We start from the raw sequence: 18,375 nt of genomic DNA on the forward strand, positions 1-18,375 counted from the left end.
TGTGTTAGAAAAATTTCGTTACGAAAGAGTAAGTTTTTTTATGTGTTTATTCTATTATTTTTTACCAAGAAAGTAATTGACAAAGTGCAGAAACGATTTTACTGCATTATTAAGTATATACACAAATAATGCAATAAAATAATAATATGGCCTTCATACAAAATGGATATATATCATAAATATCCAATATTTTTGAACCCTGCTGTAAACTGACTGTCCATACATTCATAAAAGTGGATATTTGATAAATTACAAAAGTCTCAAATAAAAGCAACACAAGATACAGTCAGAAGTCACAAGGAAGGTCTTACAGCACAAGTAAAGGAAAAAATCCGAAAATAATAATTTGTTGCTCCATAACAAAAAAAAAATTTTTTTTTGGTTACAAACTTATTTCATTCAAAAGTAATGGTTTATTTGGACACTGCGTAGATCAGAGTTGCGTATTGAGTGCGAAATAGTGTGAATCCAAGAACAGTAATTATTTTTCTTTTTTCCATTGTGTTAAATATTTTCTATTTTGTATTATAGAGGAAAAAAGCAATTGGATAAAATGGGAAAAATCCTCGAGACTCCATTAACACTCTATTTACATACAAATTTGTACGGAACCCTCGGTGCGCGAGTCCGAAGCACTTTTATTCTGGAACTGTAAATGTTTCAGGTTTTTTTAAATAGAAATAACCTAACTCATAGGCATTGGCGTATCTAGGATTTTTTCAGGGGTTGCCTGCAGGGCTACTACGAAACTAGAAACACGAAGTTCGTGTTGTGCGGTCCCTCTAACACTTATACTATTTAATACGAGAGCGAGAGGAACCGCACGACACAAACTTCGAGTTTCGTAGTAGCCCTGCTGCTCTCGATTTTTGTCTGAAGATTATAGAATTTTAAATCGGTAGCCCGACATCCTGGGGTGGGCACTAATATAGACCATACTGGGGTGGTCATGCCCACCCGGCGCCCCATATATACGTTAATGCTTATAGGGTTCCACACAATGGTCTTGAAATAAATCCCGAAAGTTTACAGTTTCAGAATAAAATGCATTTGGTCAGCTGAACACTGAATGAACGTCTGTGAAAAGAAAAAATCGTTTGTAAATATATATTTTTTATTTATTTTTTTGTGGGCGGGCTCTTGTGCGCAAATTTAGAAGAAGAAGAAGAAGAAGATTGATTTATTTGCCAACATGAACAATACAGGATAGGCACACAGAATACAAATAAACAATAAACTATTATAGAATGCCAGTCCCTTGCACTGTGTGGCAAAAGGAACAGGCTCAGCTTATGCTGCGCTTGCACAGAAGCTGCCAGCGCTGGTTTTCAGCCTGCCCCCGTTGACTCAGGCTAGCTAGAATGGCTTACATAGCAGGTAGATTGGCACGCAAAGTAAAAAAAATAAATGAAAAATGAAATAAAATAAAAAAAACCGGCCAAGAGCGTGTCGGACACGCCCAAAATAGGGCTCCGTAGCCATTACGAAAAAATTTAGTAGTATTTTATACGGAATCTTCCAAGTTTAGGTATATTTTATACCTTAGGCTGCTATTTACTCATAAAACTACTAATAATTCTCAAGCAAACTTAGCCGTTATAGTTTTCCTTGAAAGTTTGATATACTTACTACCATCCTGAATTTTTTCAAATTTTTCCACCCACCGCTTTAGATTTTAGAGGGGAGGGGGACGCTCGATTTTAATGAAAATTTTCACTTTAAACTTGAATATTTCGCAAACAAATCACTGAATCGAAAAATCTTAGCAAACCCCTGGTTTTAAAAGACCTATCCAACGATACCCCACACTATAGGGTTGAATGAGAAAAAAAAATCACCCCCACTTTACGTCTATGGGAGGTACCCTAAAAAAATTTTTTTTTTGAATTTTTAAATACCATTTTGTCGGCATAGTTTACCTATATATCGGTGCAAAATTACAGCTTTCTAACATTGATGGTCCCTGAGCAAAGCCGCGAACGGACAGACAGACAGACAAGGCGAAACTTTAAAAAACGATAAAAACTAAATTATCAACACATTAGTTTAGTTTGTTTAGTTTATAGTAATTTACGTAGAATGACCCTGTTTTATCTATTAAAAGCCGCAGTTAAGTTGACAGCGTGAATGTAGCCAGCCTAGTTCACCTTGTTCTTAGCAAGTTCATAACTTGCAACGCTGCAGTGTGTTCAATTCGGTTATTAATTCGCGAAGGCCGTAATACGTGAAGTGTGTGGTGGGCAAGTGCGCTGCGCAGTATACGGTTCCGTATATGCGGCGAATATTCAATATTGGGTGAAGACCAAAAAGTTGCACAGCGTTAAAGCTGCGTTAGTGCATAGTTTTAATTTCCATTAACTTTTTCCATTGTGACACGAAAATTTACAATACATTTTGTATGGATAATTTTCGTGTTACACTGGAAAAAGTTAATGGAAATTAAAACTACGTGAGCTTTAACGACTGTTACTAGTTAGCTTGTATAAGGCTGTGTTTCCACCAGAGATGTCCGAGGATACGTTGAACATGAACCAATAGAAATGCTTCATTTAACTATCCCTACTCCGCCGAGCTGTTTCCACTAAAGATGTGCGGAGCGAAGATAGGTAAATTAAGCGTTCATACACGTTTTCGCACATCTCTGGTAGAAACGCAGCGTAAAAAACTTCGCAAAACATTTGCAGCTCAACAAAAACAAAAAAGCGTTGTTATATAAAACCCTCAGATGGCCGTTCCTAATGAGGCCTTGCATCATAACGACGTAACGTTTCGTAGATTATCTGCTATTTTAGAAGCCATCATCATTTTTAGACGGATTTCGAAATGTTTTGGTACCATCAGCCAAATATGTAGTCTACCACCCTAAAGTTGATAATCGTTTGCATGTCATAAAACAATAATGCCAATAGTCAACTTGAAATTTCGACTTTAGCGACATATTAATTTGATAGGAACTTGTTTAAAACATGACACATGTCGTGAACATGTAAATTTATAAAGACCACTTGTGATGATACGTACACATGTGTTGCGAAGGAATGTGTTTTTTCACTACCCAATAGGAACGCTTCATTAACTATCCCACCAGCACCGCTCTGGTGGAAACAGCTGAGCGGAGCGAGGCGAGGTAAACGACGCGTTTCTATTGGTTAATGAAAAACATATTCCTCGCAACACATTCTCGCACATCTCTGATGGAAACGGAGCCTTATCGTGCTCTCAACTAGTTTCAGTACTCGTCGTACCGTTGCTTACGTACAGGTGCACATTTTACATTTTGAAATTTGACATTTAATAATAAAGTTCCACATCTGAAATGTCAGTCATTTTAATACATTAATTTATTGACTGAAAACTCGGGATTGAGGGTTATTCGACAAGCGAAATATCTTTAGATGGCGTTAGTTGACATTTCTGTCGCGCTCGTGATTGGTTAAATATCTAAATGAGCCAATCGCAAGCAAGACTGAAACGTCAAACGGACCTCACGATACTAACGCCATCTAGCGATATTTCGCCTGTCGAAAAACCCTCATTAAGATCCGAGTTTCATCGGGTAAACTAAACCATTATGCACTAATACTAAACAAAACAGTTACCAGTACTAAATATATACTGCATTAATCTGTCATCTCCCAGGATAACAGGATCGAAGGATTTTGGGCACAAATTTGTGCCTCTGGGAGAGGACAGGTTAAATATCTAACATCGGTAGCATGGTGTACGGTTGTGTTGCTCTGAAGGTGAGCTCTGGTTGAGTTCGAAACGCGTCAGTGTAGTGTGGTGGTGGTGATAGATGGGTTTGTGTCTGTGTGTGTTCTTACAGTGTGGAGGTGGAGGAACTTCATAAACACGCATATCTTGCATAAACTTAGCTATCATAAGGTCGCGGGTGGGCAAAGAAATTCTTTTAGTTCATTGCATTAATATCTGCCACAGCGGAGCGTGCAAAAATATCTGAGACGTCCTACCGGTCCTATAAGTAGACTCTTATCCTTATCAGATATTTATGCACACTTTGTTGTGTCGAATGCTTGGTGACTGTACAGTTCCTTTTGGATGCTCATTTTGAAGTTAACCTGTGTCAGTTTACTTGCGTTATAAGCCAGTGCAATACGGACAAAATGGCGCGAAATACTAACAAAAACAAAGCGATATTATACACGTAACAAGTAAAAGTGAAACTTTACGAAACTTTTAACTTTCATTGCGCGTACTTGATTTAGAAAGGTACATACTTCACAATTTATTTTTAACTTAGTCGTACTCTTTGTACCTTAAATTTGAGTAAATAGATTCAAACCGTACGAACTGATAGGTGCGACTAAATCTCCTAAAGCTAAGGAAGTACCGCCTTTTCGACTTAAGTTACTAAAAAGTTGCAATCTGTTGACTTAATGTAATATAGTCGGGCTTAAAACTAGCCAAACGAGTTTGATCTCAAAAATAACCTAACCATAAAAATTCAATTTTTAATACAAGCTTTTTTTGCTGACTGTACTTTTTGTTCACTGTAATTGCATTGTCACCCAAACTACATTTGCATACCAAATTTCAAGTCGATGCTATTAACCGTTGAAGAGTTCCGTCCTGCGGAGACGATACCGGCTGGAATACCAGGATGTCACTACTAGATTATTGTATTGTCACGCGATTTTCATAAGTATTCCAAATTTCAAGTCAATCTGACTACTGGAAGTTGGTCAAATTTAACTTGCAAGATTTGATTACAGACAGACAGACAGACAACGGGACCGATGAAACTAAATAAAAGCTTCTACAAAAATGGTTGCCATACTATTTTGTTGAGGTCTCATACAGTTGACTCTTCAGTTGAACTGAGCAAAGGCATATAATCGAGTAGGTACCTAAATTTCGCATATTTTAATAATAAACTGTTTTAGCTGAGTTAAGGAGCGACTACACCGCTGCTTAAAATACGGAGACTACGGAATCGCAGTGACGTGCCGTAGTAAGCGTCACGATTTTATCGCATGCTCTCCACACCGCTGTTCGAAATTAGTCGCGCTCACAGTAATGCACCTAACAAATTCAAATCGTAAAAATGTCCCATCACTGAAGTTACAGTGCGAGCGTTCTTACTAAGGCCAAAGGCAAAAATACATAATGTACTTAAGAACATTCCAATTTACGTACATGCAACTAATGTCATGAAAAATTAAGCGGTTTAATTATTTCGAGAGCGCGATTGGGACGGTTATGTTATGTATGACATTACAAAATAATAGCACGGCGCTTTCGGTCGTATGGCAAGATTATTTAAACAATGCTATACCTTGAGTCAATCCTACAAGTTCGAATTCAGTTTACGCCGCGTGGCAATATCGTAACAAATTGACGGCTTTTGACGTTTCAAATGCAGATAAGGTACTTATATTGAAATTAATTTAAAACAAGATTCGCAAGTTGTCATCGTTCATCCACGCATGACCTCTCATATTTCGTTTTCTACATTTTTTTTCCGTACAAGGCAAAAACTACTAGACACGCAAAATTGTCCTCCGATGGACAGAGACATTATTTTTTTAAGAAACAACAATTTAAACAATAATGTTTTTAAGGGGATCCCATGTCCAATGATTTCGATCTGAATTCCATATTTTCTAATGATTTTTGTAGCTATGGAAATTTTGTATATTATTTGTATATTAACAACAACGGCTTTAAGCAATATAGTATCCCATGTTTATTTTCTTTCTTTTTTTCATCCTTTTTCAACGTCGTTAATGTATTATTTTTAAATTTTTTTATTTACGAGCAATTCGGCATTTGAATGATCCGATAACGAAGCACGCGTTACTGACAGCGCAACTGTGCTTAGAAGGTGCTTTAAGCACAGTTGTAGCAAGTTCATTTTAAGCGTTAGCATATCTAGGGCATTCTAAATCGACGCAAAAATATTATAAACAGAAACAAAAACTAAAGCAAAGCGAATAAACACCGAGCGCCGCACTCGGCTTTACATTACAACATCGCAGCACCTATCACACGCACTCTGATTGTATACAGTTAAGTTACTGACAAGCACAAAAATTACGAGTTCAAAGTTAGAAATAGAATTACTGACCTAGCAAAACAAACGAATATTCGTTGAAATAATTAAGGTACTTATTTAAAAATAACTGTAATAAACTAACTCAAAAGAAAAAAGACTTAGGTTGTGTTAATTAGCACCTTGTGGAAGCTCGGCGGGCGGCATGTTGAGTATTATATGGCTGTGTTAACCGATCGATGGATGGATGTAAAACCAACATATTGCAAAATACTGGACAAACAGTCGGTGTTGACTCAGTGGTCGCTGAGTGCTGGTGCATCATTGCGTTTGATGCAAACACTAGTTACAAAATGCACAGAGCCAGGAGTTTCAGGTTTTACTTCTGTGTAGGTTTTACCTCTAACTAGATTCGAAGCAGATTTGAAAAAAAAAAATGATTTTTATTAGGTTTTGCTATCATTGCTCTAGTTTTCCTTGTGGGAAACATTTTTATTTAGGTAGAAATGGTGCATAATGCTGGCAAAACCGCCGCTTAAAATATCACATGGGCTATCAACTAAAAAAAACCGGCCAAGAGCGTGTCGGACACGCCTAATATAGGGTTCGGTAGCCATTACGAAAAAAATAAGTAATATTTTTCTAAGGATTTCGTATTTTATACGGAATCTTAAAAGTTAAGGTATATTTTATACCTTAGGCTGCTATTTACTCTTAAACTACTAATAATTCTCAAGCAAACTTAGCCGTTATAGTTTTCCTTGAAAGTTTGATATACTACCATCCTGAATTTTTTCAAATTTTTCCACCCACCGGTTTAGATTTTAGAGGGGGGGGACGCTCGATTTTAATGAAAATTTGCACTTTAAAGTTGAATATTTCGCAAACAGATCACTGAATCGTCTTAGCAAACCCCTAATGGTTTTAAAAGACCTATCCAACGATGCCCTACACTATAGGGTTAGATGAGAAAAAAAAATCACTCCCACTCTACGTCTATGGGAGGTACCTAAAATTTTTTTTTAGTTTTTTATTGAACCATTTTGTCGGCATAGTTTACATATATATCCGTGCAAAATTACAGCTTTCTAGCATTGATAGGCCCTGAGCAAAGCCGCGGACGGACGGACAGATAGACAGACATGGCGAAACTATAAAGGTTCCTTTTTTGCCATTTTGGCTCCGGAACCCTAAAAAAGATTTGAGTTAGGAGTTCGACGGCATGCATTTGGCCAAGTACGTTTCTCCTTGAGCTACATCTTCGTTCGCATCTGCTCTTACCAACAGGTGAGAAAGAGGTCGCGGTCATTTTTAAATAAAAAAAATAGATTTATTTTTATAGAGTCATTCATATTTTATTGTATTGTATTTCGAGCTAACGGTGCTAGCGCCGCGGATCGGAAACATTGGAAAACTCAAGGGCTAACTCGAGTACTTAAGTACCGTCGCTTGCGCAGCCGACGACCTCTGTGAGAACAGTTAAATTGGGAAGTGAAGGGCAACGAACTACTAAATCTTGAAACCCACTGACAACGGTGGCGGAGCGGTGCGGCGTGTTAACATGAAAGAGTCCGCATAGAATATCTTGCCACACTTATTTCGAACATTAGGTACAGTCACCAGCATTAATATCTGCCACAGCGGAGCGGGCAAAAATATCTGACACGGCCTTCCGGCCCTAGGAATAAGAGTCGTATCAGATATTTATGCACGCTTGTTGTGTCAGAAATTGGTGCTGGTGACTGTACAACCGGTATCGCCTCCGCGCCTCGCCACTCTACTGCGCTTGGTCAGTGCTGTCAGTGGGATCAGTCGGTCGATTATAATTTGATGAACTTTAAGGTTCGTCATGGGACAGTTGAAGAAATATTGTAGTCGTGAAATGTGTGGGTGTGCGTAGTATTTCTTCGCTGTCAAAAAATGTATGTAAAAAACAGTCGAACCATTTGATTTCTGACTCACCGTAGAACGTTTTCACAGTAAAGCAGCGTTTCTACCAGATATGTGCGAGGATATGTTGCGAGGAATATGTTTTTCATTAACCAATAGGAACGCTTCATTTACCCCACCTCGCTCCGCTCAGCTGTTGCCACCAGAGATGTGCTGTGCGAGGATGTGTAAATGAAGCGTTTCTATTGGTTAAGAGGATCCCATGCCCCAATGACCTTCGATCTTAACAACAACGGCTTTAAGCAATGTAGTATCCCATATTTACTTCAAAGTTCATTGTTTTCAAGATATTTGGCAACAAAGTTGAACAATTTTAGGCCAAAAAACTGGTTTTCTGGCCATAACTTTTGTGTTAATTAGTTTTAAATGAAAACCCTCGACCAGTTTTTAGAGACGTCAAAGACGAACCCAAATATGTAGATTTCGTATATGTTAGATCTTTCACGTCAAAAGAGATACGAAATAAATGTTTTTTCAGACAATGTTTAAAAAAATCATACAAAATTAAGTATTCGGTTTTTTCAAAATCCGTTATACAAAAATGGAGATAAAAAATTGGAGAACCGATAGCCTTTTGACTTATAATTCTATCTGTAGTGCAGAAGTTGGTGATACGATTCAAAACTTGTCAAAAATCGATGAAAAACACATCCCTCGCAATACATACTCACACATTATTGGTGGAAACGCTGCTTAAGAGTCATAATGAATTCCCTCGTCAAGCAGTGCAATGACTTTTTATACGAATGGGTTCCGCAGTTAGTCACGATTCAGTTGGTTCGATAGTACGTTATATTAAAACGGGTACAATTATAATTGTACAGTCACCTGAGTTAATACCTGTCACAGCGGAGCGTGCAAAAACATCTGACGCGTGGCCCTAGAAATAGAGTCGTATCAGATATTTATGCATGTTTTGTTGTGTCAGATATTGGGGCTCAGGATGACTTCGTCCACAGTCACATTTCGTCACCTTCTTAAATCGTCCTGCTGGTGACAGCACTGTAAACTCCAATTCAATAGAATCTGACAATCCTGTAGACACTTCCAGCCTACTAACATAAACACCGGGCTGCCTAAGGCTTTGTGATGTGACTATTATTCTTTTTTGATTCCTTTTAGATGATAATTGGAACAACAGGGACATATATAATCAAGTGTGCCCACGATAGGTTGTCTTAAATATGTAGAAAATTTACAGATTCTATTGAATTGTACTTTAGACATCTAATGAATAATGTTTTTTCATCGTAGGTCGGATAAGTTCGTAATTATCTTGCTTTCATAATTAGCTACACTACATTTCAGTAAGTTAGTTGAGTAAGCAAGATAAATGCGAACTTAGCCGACAAAATGCGATGCCACATGCCAGCCAACACATTATTCACTAATTTTGTACTGTGATTGTACCCAAGGGTGTAACTGGGCCAATCGACTATTTTACCGACACTTTGGGCGTCTCCCGCGTTACCAAAAAATCGTACTTCCAACAAGATATTTCACGGTTTAATAGGTTGAACTTACGTAGGATGGCATGTATTCATGTACACCATCTATTAAATTACAGAAAAAAAACATGTTTTTCTTACAAAAATCTGCAATTGTTTGAAAAATGTCGCGGACAGATTAGTGTCGGTAAAAAAGTTGATCGGCCCAACTATACCTAATTTTGTACTTATGATGCATCCTTTTAAGGCGTGGATCAAACGATATAAAATTATAAAATATAATGTGACCAGCTTATGCCCGCGACTTCGTTATCGCGCAGTGGCGCCCTCTACCGGAATAAAAATAATCCTATGTTGATCCTTGGGGATTAAACTATCTCTATACCAAATTTCATCAAAATCGGTTCAGCGGTTTCGACGTGAAAGCGGAACAGACAGACAGACAGAGTTACTTTCGCATTTATAATATTAGTAGGGATTGTAATAGCTATAGGATAAACATTATTAATTATATAAAAGCTGCCCTCTTGTATAAATATAATAATCATACAAGTCCGCGGCAACTCTCGAATTTTAAAAATTTAATATGTTTTCTACAATAAAAGCATATATTTATGTAAATAAATCTACATTTTTATTTTGATTTGTTCTTTGCCAAAAAACAAGAAAAAGTTGATTGACCCATTAAGTATATTGATAAAGAGCCGTGGTGGCCTAGTGGTTTGACCTATCGCCTCTCAAGCAGAGGGTCGTGGGTTCAAACCCCAGCTCGCACCTCTGAGTTTTTCCAAATTCATGTGCGGAATTACATTTGAAATTTACCACGAGCTTTGCGGTGAAGGAAAACATCGTGAGGAAACCTGCACAAGCCTGCGAAGCAATTCAATGGTGTGTGTGAAGTTCCCAATCCGCACTGGGCCCGCGTGGGAACTATGGCCCAAGCCCTCTTGTTCTGAGAGGAGGCCTGTGCCCAGCAGTGGGACGTATATAGGCTGGGGTGATTGATTGATTGATATTGATATAGGATGAGGGTAGAAGGTATCATAAATACGATTGCGTGCGTCCGCGCGTTAGTCAATGCGGCCTCCTGGGTTATTTTAAGTGAAAATAATACCTACTAAAGCCTTCACGTTAAGTGGTTATATTGTATGTAACTAGCACTGATGTTTCTGAGAGTCGCCCAAGGTTTCCGTTAAGGGTGAGACGGAGTTTAGCATGGGTTCCGTATTATTAATTTATTGAATCAGGAATTACATACTTTGCGGACGTCCATATCAATGAACTAAAACAATTACTCACCCGCAAAACCTTTGTTTTTTTGTGAAAAACAAAGTACTTTGGGATTTACAATGATGAATTTAAATGATTGTTTTTGTTCGTAGGCTTATATCTGGCTAGCATAGTGAACGGTTGCTCTGAGGATGGACACTGGTTGAGTTCGTAACGCGTCAGTGTAGTGTGGCGGTGGCGAAAGTTAGGTTTGAGTGATTTGTGTGTGTTCTTACAATGTGGAGGTGGAGAAGCTAACACACAATTTGTAGACATATAGCTATCGCAAGGTCGCGGGTGAGCAAAGTAAAAGTTTCCAGTTCATTGATATGGACCTCCGCAAAGTAACGCCTGGTTCAATCTTCTTCTCTATAAATAAAAATGAATCGTAAAATGTGTTGCTAAGTGCAAAACTCGGGAACAGCTGGACTGATTTCTCTAATTCTTTTTTTGTTGTGTTCGTTATTGTTAGGAGAAGGTTTTTATCGAAGGACATATAAAAAAAAAACAACAGGGGCGAAGCCGGGGGCAACAGCAATTTTATAGTAAAATGTCCCTTTAGCTGGCCGCTCTGACCCAAATACCAGTTGAACCCTACGACACCGAGTTATTCGTCCTCGTCCTTGTCCCCACTTGCCGTTTCACACACTTAGCGGAGCCGGCGTCGTCGCCAGTGACATCTTCATTGCGTTAACTTTAAATCAATAAGGAAGGGTATTAGATTATATTGTCTGTGAGACCACCATGACTTCTGCTATGGGCTTTGCGATTTCGTGACATGCATAACTATTTTTTATGTTTTATTTTTATTATTATTCTTATCCATGTCACGCACGTCATGTCATGTCACGGATAAATGTTTTCTTTATATCTTTCTTTCTTTCTTTGGAGGTCGACTTGCGTACATCTTCAAAGGAAAGGGTCTTAAAAGAGCACTGTGTTCATTAAAAATAAAAAATATGTCTTCAACAAGTGCTTGTAGGTAACGTTGGTGTCAAACTTATTACACCCCTCTTTTGGCGTCGGGGGTTAAAAAAAGAAAACAGCATGCTAAATACCAACCGATACACTCGGACCCCATTCTACAACGAAATTACAGTATAGTGACCGCGTCCACTGACGCGTTTTACAACAACTAAGTGCCTCGTACCACGAAACTCAGTGACGAGTGGGCGAGAAGCGACTCCCGTCATACAGTTTGCGATAGTTTCCATCCACCACCAGTGAGTGCCAGGATGTGTTGCGAGGGATGTGTTTATCATATTGTCAATGTTTGTAAAAAGCCTACAGGAGGCTAGGTTTTATACTCCGCCGAACTGAGGGCTTTAACAACATCAGGGCTATATGTAGCCTTTACAACGCTCTGGTGAGGAGTATATTGGAAAGCAACGCGATAATCTGGGCACCGCTTGAAGCGAAGTACATTCTCATGCTGGAGTAAATTCGAAATTAAGTTTACTTACTAGACTGTACTCGGTTTACCCCTATTTCCCCTTGATGTATCTTACATTATTCGTTATACGTATGGTTTGGTACAGTAAACTAGAAACCAGGCGGGACCTCGCGTTGGTTCTTACATTTTGGAATTAATTCGGGGCAAGCAGAACAATCCAGGCGTATTGAAGTACATAAGCCTGTGCGCTCCCGATAACTACTCGTACGCTGGGCTCCGGCTGGCCGTGCTGGCCTTACCGCGCGGTAGAACCAAGTTGTTGGCCAAGGCGCCCTTCACGCGCGCCCTAGCTACTCTAAACCAGATAGCAGCAGGGCTACTACGAAACTCGAAACTCGAACTTCGTGTCGTGTCGTATTAAATGATGATTTAACTCTTCTGTGGTTCGGCAACTATATAAATATATTTTTGTTTGTCTCTGTCTATACTGTATAGACTATACATGTGTTATTGCTGTTATAAATAAATGATTTTTCTTCTTTCCTTCTTTCATGCATGTTCCATTTTTCACCTCGGCCGCTCCGAAATACCTAATGATGGAAATTCACCACATAAATGACACCTCGCGGGTTCGTAGACCACAAACCGCTTTCAAGGGCACCGCCTATTCTGTTAAAACCACAATACAAATGTTTTAGGATGCGACTCTATGTAAGCGGAGTGGAGATGCAGTTTAGTTTTTGCATGCGTGCGTGTTTTTGTTAGGTACTTTAAAGCTGCGTTTCTACCAGAGATGTAAATAATAATAATAAAATAAATATCATGGGATACTTGACACCAATTGACCTAGTCCCAAACTAAGCATGCTTGTACTATGGATACTAGGCAACGGATAAACATACTTATATTGATAAATATTAAATACGTACTTAAATACATATAAAATAGGTATATATTAAACATTCAAAACCCGAGAATAAGGATTCGCTTCGTACATTCGTTCGTGTCGTATTCGTATTCGTTTTGTATTATGTGCGAGGAATGTGTTTTTAATTTTTTTTTATTCGACTGGATGGAAAACGAGCAAGTGGGTCTACTGATGGTAAGTGATCACCGCCGCCCATAAACATCTGCAACACCAGGGGTATTGCAGATGCGTTGCCAACCTAGAGGCCTAAGATGGGATACCTCAAGTGCCAGTAATTTCACCGGCTGTCTTACTCTCCACGCCGAAACACAACAGTGCAAGCAGTGCTGCTTCACGGCAGGATTAGCGAGCAAGATGGTGGTAGCAATCCGGGCGGACCTTGCACAAGGTCCTACCACCTTTCATGAACCAATAGAATCGCTTCATTTACCTGTCCTCGCACAGCACCGCTCTGGTGGAAACAGCTGAGTGGAGCGAGGCGAGGTAAATGAAGCGTTCCTATTGGTTCATGAAAATCACATTCCTGAAACGCAGCCTTACGCTTAACCACTAGACGATTTGAATAATATTTGCTTTGTGGATATCAGCAGGGCAAACGCGAAACTCGAAGTTCGTATCGTACCGTCCCTCTCGCTCTCGTACTAAAACAGTAAGTGCCAGAGGGACCGCAAGACACGAACCTCGAGTTTCGAGATTTGTAGTAGCCCTGCTGATTCTCGGAAATTTAATAGATTTAAATGAGTTCTTGTATTATTATTTATTTCGGGGATTTCGGTAAAGGCTGTGGCCTGTGGGGGTTTTTGGGGGCGAACAATAGATGTAGCAAGTTATAGTCCAAGCGAAGCCTGGCCGCCCAAGTACTAACTACAAACAACAACAGTACCAATATCTGACACAAAAAAGCGTGCATAAATATCTGATACGACTCTATCTAGGGCCGGAAGGACGTGTCAGATATTTTTGCACGCTCTTCTCAGATGTTAATGACACACTCACACACACAAATATCACGCCTGTATTCCCAAATGGGGTAGGCAGAGCGAGCAGAAACGTTACCGCTTCGTAGCCACTTTTAGCAATTTTAGGGTTTAAACTTTGATAAAAAAAGGAACAAAAAAAGAACTAGGAAAAGGAAGGAAGCTGACTGTACTAACGAAATAATGGTAATAGCAAGTAATTTTATACAATGCCTGGGAAACACAACGCATCCTCGCACATCTCTGGTGGAAATGCAGCTTTAGAATACTAGCCTATTATAACATTAGTAGGATAGGATACCTTCTAGCACAGAATAAGTAATAATACCTTCTAGATAGACATTTAACCCTGCTGTAACCGTTACAAAATGCGGAGTCGCCAATTTGGCAACTAACACCGAATTGTGGCGCCAAACATGAGCGAAAGGTTTGCGTTAGCACATAACGCATTCAAGGCAACGAGACAGCAAGGAAGCGACTCATTTATTCATTTATTCAGACAGTCGTAAGAAAGTCATGCTTACATTACACATTGATATTACCTACCCAACAAAAAGTTGGAAAACCCCGACATTGTCACTTCAAAGTTCAAAAACTTCTGAACCGATTTTGATAAAACATTTCTAAGAACCATCGCTAGAAAACAAGCTTTTTAAATAAAAAAAGCCGCATTCAAATCGGTTTACCCATTTAAGAGCTACGGTGCCTTAGACAGACAGACAGACACACATAGCGGTCAAACTTATGAAACCACTGTTTTTTGCGTCGGGGGTTAAAAACAGTTGTGTGGTGGGTGAGTGTGATCAACTTTGATAGAAAGGAAGTAAATACATGTATTTTATTTACACCAAAAACAAAAAACACGACCAGCAATATTAGTAGGTATGGTCGACCAAAAAGTGCTTTACTAATTTTAATGACAGTTCCTATTTCAGAAATAAAACAATAAGACTGATTGTCATGTTGACTTAAGTATTAGACATTAGCAAAAAAAAGCAAAGCAAGTTTGTTGTATGGATATTTATTTTATTTTAATTATTTATTTATTTTTAAAGTGACTATGCAACTAAGTACTCTGTGTATATTTCAAGCGTCTACCTGTAGCCGTTATTAATATCGAGCGAAAAACTATTACGGCTCAAGAGATAGAGCCCTGTGACAGACGGACGGACAGACAGACAGACAGTGGAGTCTCAGTAATAGGATTCCGTTGCCACCCTTTGGGTACGGAACCCTAAAAAAGATATTTGAAGGTATATGCATTAGGTATAAGCAACCTGAGATATGTATGCATAGGAAAAATTCGTGTCTAGATTCCTGTCCAGCGGTGGTGTAGGGGTTATAGCACGCAGCACGGATTGCTGAGGACCTGGGTTCGATTCCCAGCGCTGGTCTCTTTTTCTGGTTTTTCTGTGCATCCATAGTCTCAGTTTGTATTTTCGTTAAAGTACTTTAGAAAAAAAAAACGATTCTTGAGGTTTTCAGTTTAATAATGAATACTTCGTATATGTATACATAGAGTGGTAAACCAATTTCTTGGTCGACTATACAATACAGTCGCAAGCACCAATATCTGATACGACAAAGCGTGCATAAACATCTGATATGACTGTTTATAGGACCGGTAGGACGTGTCAGATATGTCAGGTTGATAGACGGACAGACGGACGAAGGGACAGCAAGATGATTCTATCATCATCCCCGCCTATTTACTTCCCACTGCTGGGTACAGGCCTCCTCTCAGAATGAGAGATTTGATTGGGAACTTCACATATACCATTGAATTACTTCACAGATGTGTACAGGTTTCCTCACGATGTTTTCCTTCATCGTAAAGCTCTGCTTGAGAAGCGATAAGTTAAACCACTACTAGGCCACCATAAGGCTTCCTATATCATGTAAGATATAATGTGGTGATCCTATAAGAATTCCGTTTTTGACGATTTAGTACGGACACTTAAAGAGGTAGGTACAGTCGCCATCAGATATTTAGGAGCGGCCAAGGTGATCAAAAATATCGAAATATTAACTATTGAAACTAGGGTTGTAAAGGAGGCATTCTTAGCGGAGGCGGAGGCGGATGCGGAGGTGAAAGTGGATGTGGAAAAAATATGAATAGTAGTTTATGCTTTATTCAACTCAAAAATCTCTGAAATTTCTAAAAAAAACTGCCAAATCTCACTTGTTTTCGGCGTCATCGTGCATGTGACTTAAATAGGCGGAGGCGAAGATACGATTTCTTGCGGAACTTCCGCAGTAACGGAGGCGGAGGCGAAGTTCCGTTACAACAAGGTTACAACCCTAATTAAACTAACATGAAATTATAGAGTGCATGTGCCGATATTTTTGACCATATTAGCCGCTCCAAAACATGTGATGGCGAATGTACAAAACAGTAAATTTTCTAATCTTAAATTTTGAATGGCGCTTCTTAGATTGTGTCTCAATGATACACAATGTAAAGGTTTATGTTTAGAAGACAGTTAGTTGAAAGCCTAGAGTTAAGCTGACGTTAATATTTTAATAACTCCGCGTGAATATTTGTTTGAGACTCGCCAATGGAAATGAAAGCCACAATTAGTTGGTTTTGTTTGGAATAACATTACTTTCTAATGCTCTGTGTTCATATTTCTTCTTCAAATGTCTTCACCATGGATGATTAAGGATGCGTCTCCACCAAAGATGTGCGAGGAATGTGGTTTTCATGAACCGATAGAAACGCTTCCCATAAATTCCAATAACACTGAAATCCTCAGGCGAACCAATCTCAATGGCATTGAGTCTTTGTTAATTAAAGGGCAGCTAAGGTAGTGCGGACACCTTGTGCGTACGAACGATGGTAGACTCCCTAAGGCCGTCTTTGACTCTCAACTAAAAGAAGGAAAGTGGACTCCGGGAGGCCAGTTCTTGCGTTACAAAGACGTCCTAAAGCGCCACCTTACCGCATATAACATCCCATGCGAGAGTTGGGAAGATCTCGCGAAGTAGAGACTGGAATGGCGCAGCTCTGTAAATAAGGCTGTCGCAAATTTTAAGACGCATCGCTTGGAACACCTGGATGCCAAACGTCTTATTATAAAGACCCGCCCGAGACCTTCCTACACTTACACGTATAATGATAGTGGTCAATTACATTGCGCGCCCTGTAATAGGACCTTTAAGACTAAGTTTGGCTTTGCCAGCCATATTCGGGTACATAATAAACAAGCCATAGCAAACAAGCATTCCAATAGAAACCTATCCTCGCGCAGCACCGTTCTGTACCCTTAGTGTAAGTTTTCGGTTACAAAATAAGTCTCGATCGCGTTCGCGTTAGAATCTCAATTTGTATGGAAACATGAACATCGCAAACGTTCCGCTAGAGGCGCTGTTTCCATACAAATTGAGATTTTGACGCGAACGCGATCGAGACGTATTTTGTAACCGTCTTACACTAAGGGTACTGATGGAAACAGATGAGCGGAGCGAGGCTAGGTAAATGAAGCGTTTCTTTTGGTTGATGAAAAACTGATTCCTCGCACATCTCTGATGGAAACAAAGCCTTAGGTACGTGTATGTCCTATCGCAGGCGAGGAAGCGATTAGCTATCGACTATTGTCTTGCCCAATAGATACAGATGCCGTGTCAGTATAACCAAACCAGACAAAAAGTAGGAAAACCCCTGACTTTGTCACTTCAAAGTTCAATATCTTAAAAACGGCTAAACCGACCGATATAGATAAAACATGTTGCAGCATTACTTAAACGTCCAAGAGCTCATAAGGTGCTCGTGAACCCTAAGCAAGCTGACATAATTCAAAAACGTGGAATTTTGCAGTAAAACTTTTTTTTATTTAAAAATTTAACAGCCGCACTTTATATATAAAAGAAAAACACACAAATAACTATAAAAACACAAAAAATAGACCACACATAACTATAAAAAACACAAAAAATAAACAAATTTTGGAATCACACGTTGTTAGACAGAGCTGTTAGTGAATTAGGTACGTAAGAAAATTATAATTTGTACGGTTATGAAACAAGGTTAATCAGCCGCAAGCCAAATAAAACCCAATAACTATGTAGAAATGCGCTTTTGTAAAGGCCTTTTTTTTTGAATTTTGAAAAGGAAATCATCCCCTAAAAACCTATACAAAAGACAATATTTAAAGCTAAGGTAATCCCTGATATGATGATGGACCTGATTAGATGTAAGCTAGTACTAATGACTACATGCATGTATCCATCGGGTAACCAACCTATTATCTATGGAGCGAAACACTATAATAACGTTTGTCTTTCATATACGGTATTAGCAAAACATTTTAAAGATAGGGATGATTAGGTTATTCAAACTCTTTTTAACCAATTTCACTACGAAACGGTATGCTCTTCTGAACCTCCACGCCAACGGA

At 39.0% G+C, this 18,375-nt stretch overlaps 1 protein-coding gene across 2 annotated transcripts in view; it reads left to right on the forward strand.

Annotated features, from left to right (window-relative positions):
* LOC141443569 (uncharacterized) overlaps nt 1–18,375 on the forward strand; it is an 83,584-nt gene that overhangs the window by 48,368 nt on the left and 16,841 nt on the right. The window lies entirely within an intron of this gene.

The sequence above is a fragment of the Choristoneura fumiferana genome, chromosome 27 (assembly GCF_025370935.1).
Source record: "Choristoneura fumiferana chromosome 27, NRCan_CFum_1, whole genome shotgun sequence".
NCBI classification, from domain to species: domain Eukaryota; kingdom Metazoa; phylum Arthropoda; class Insecta; order Lepidoptera; family Tortricidae; genus Choristoneura; species Choristoneura fumiferana.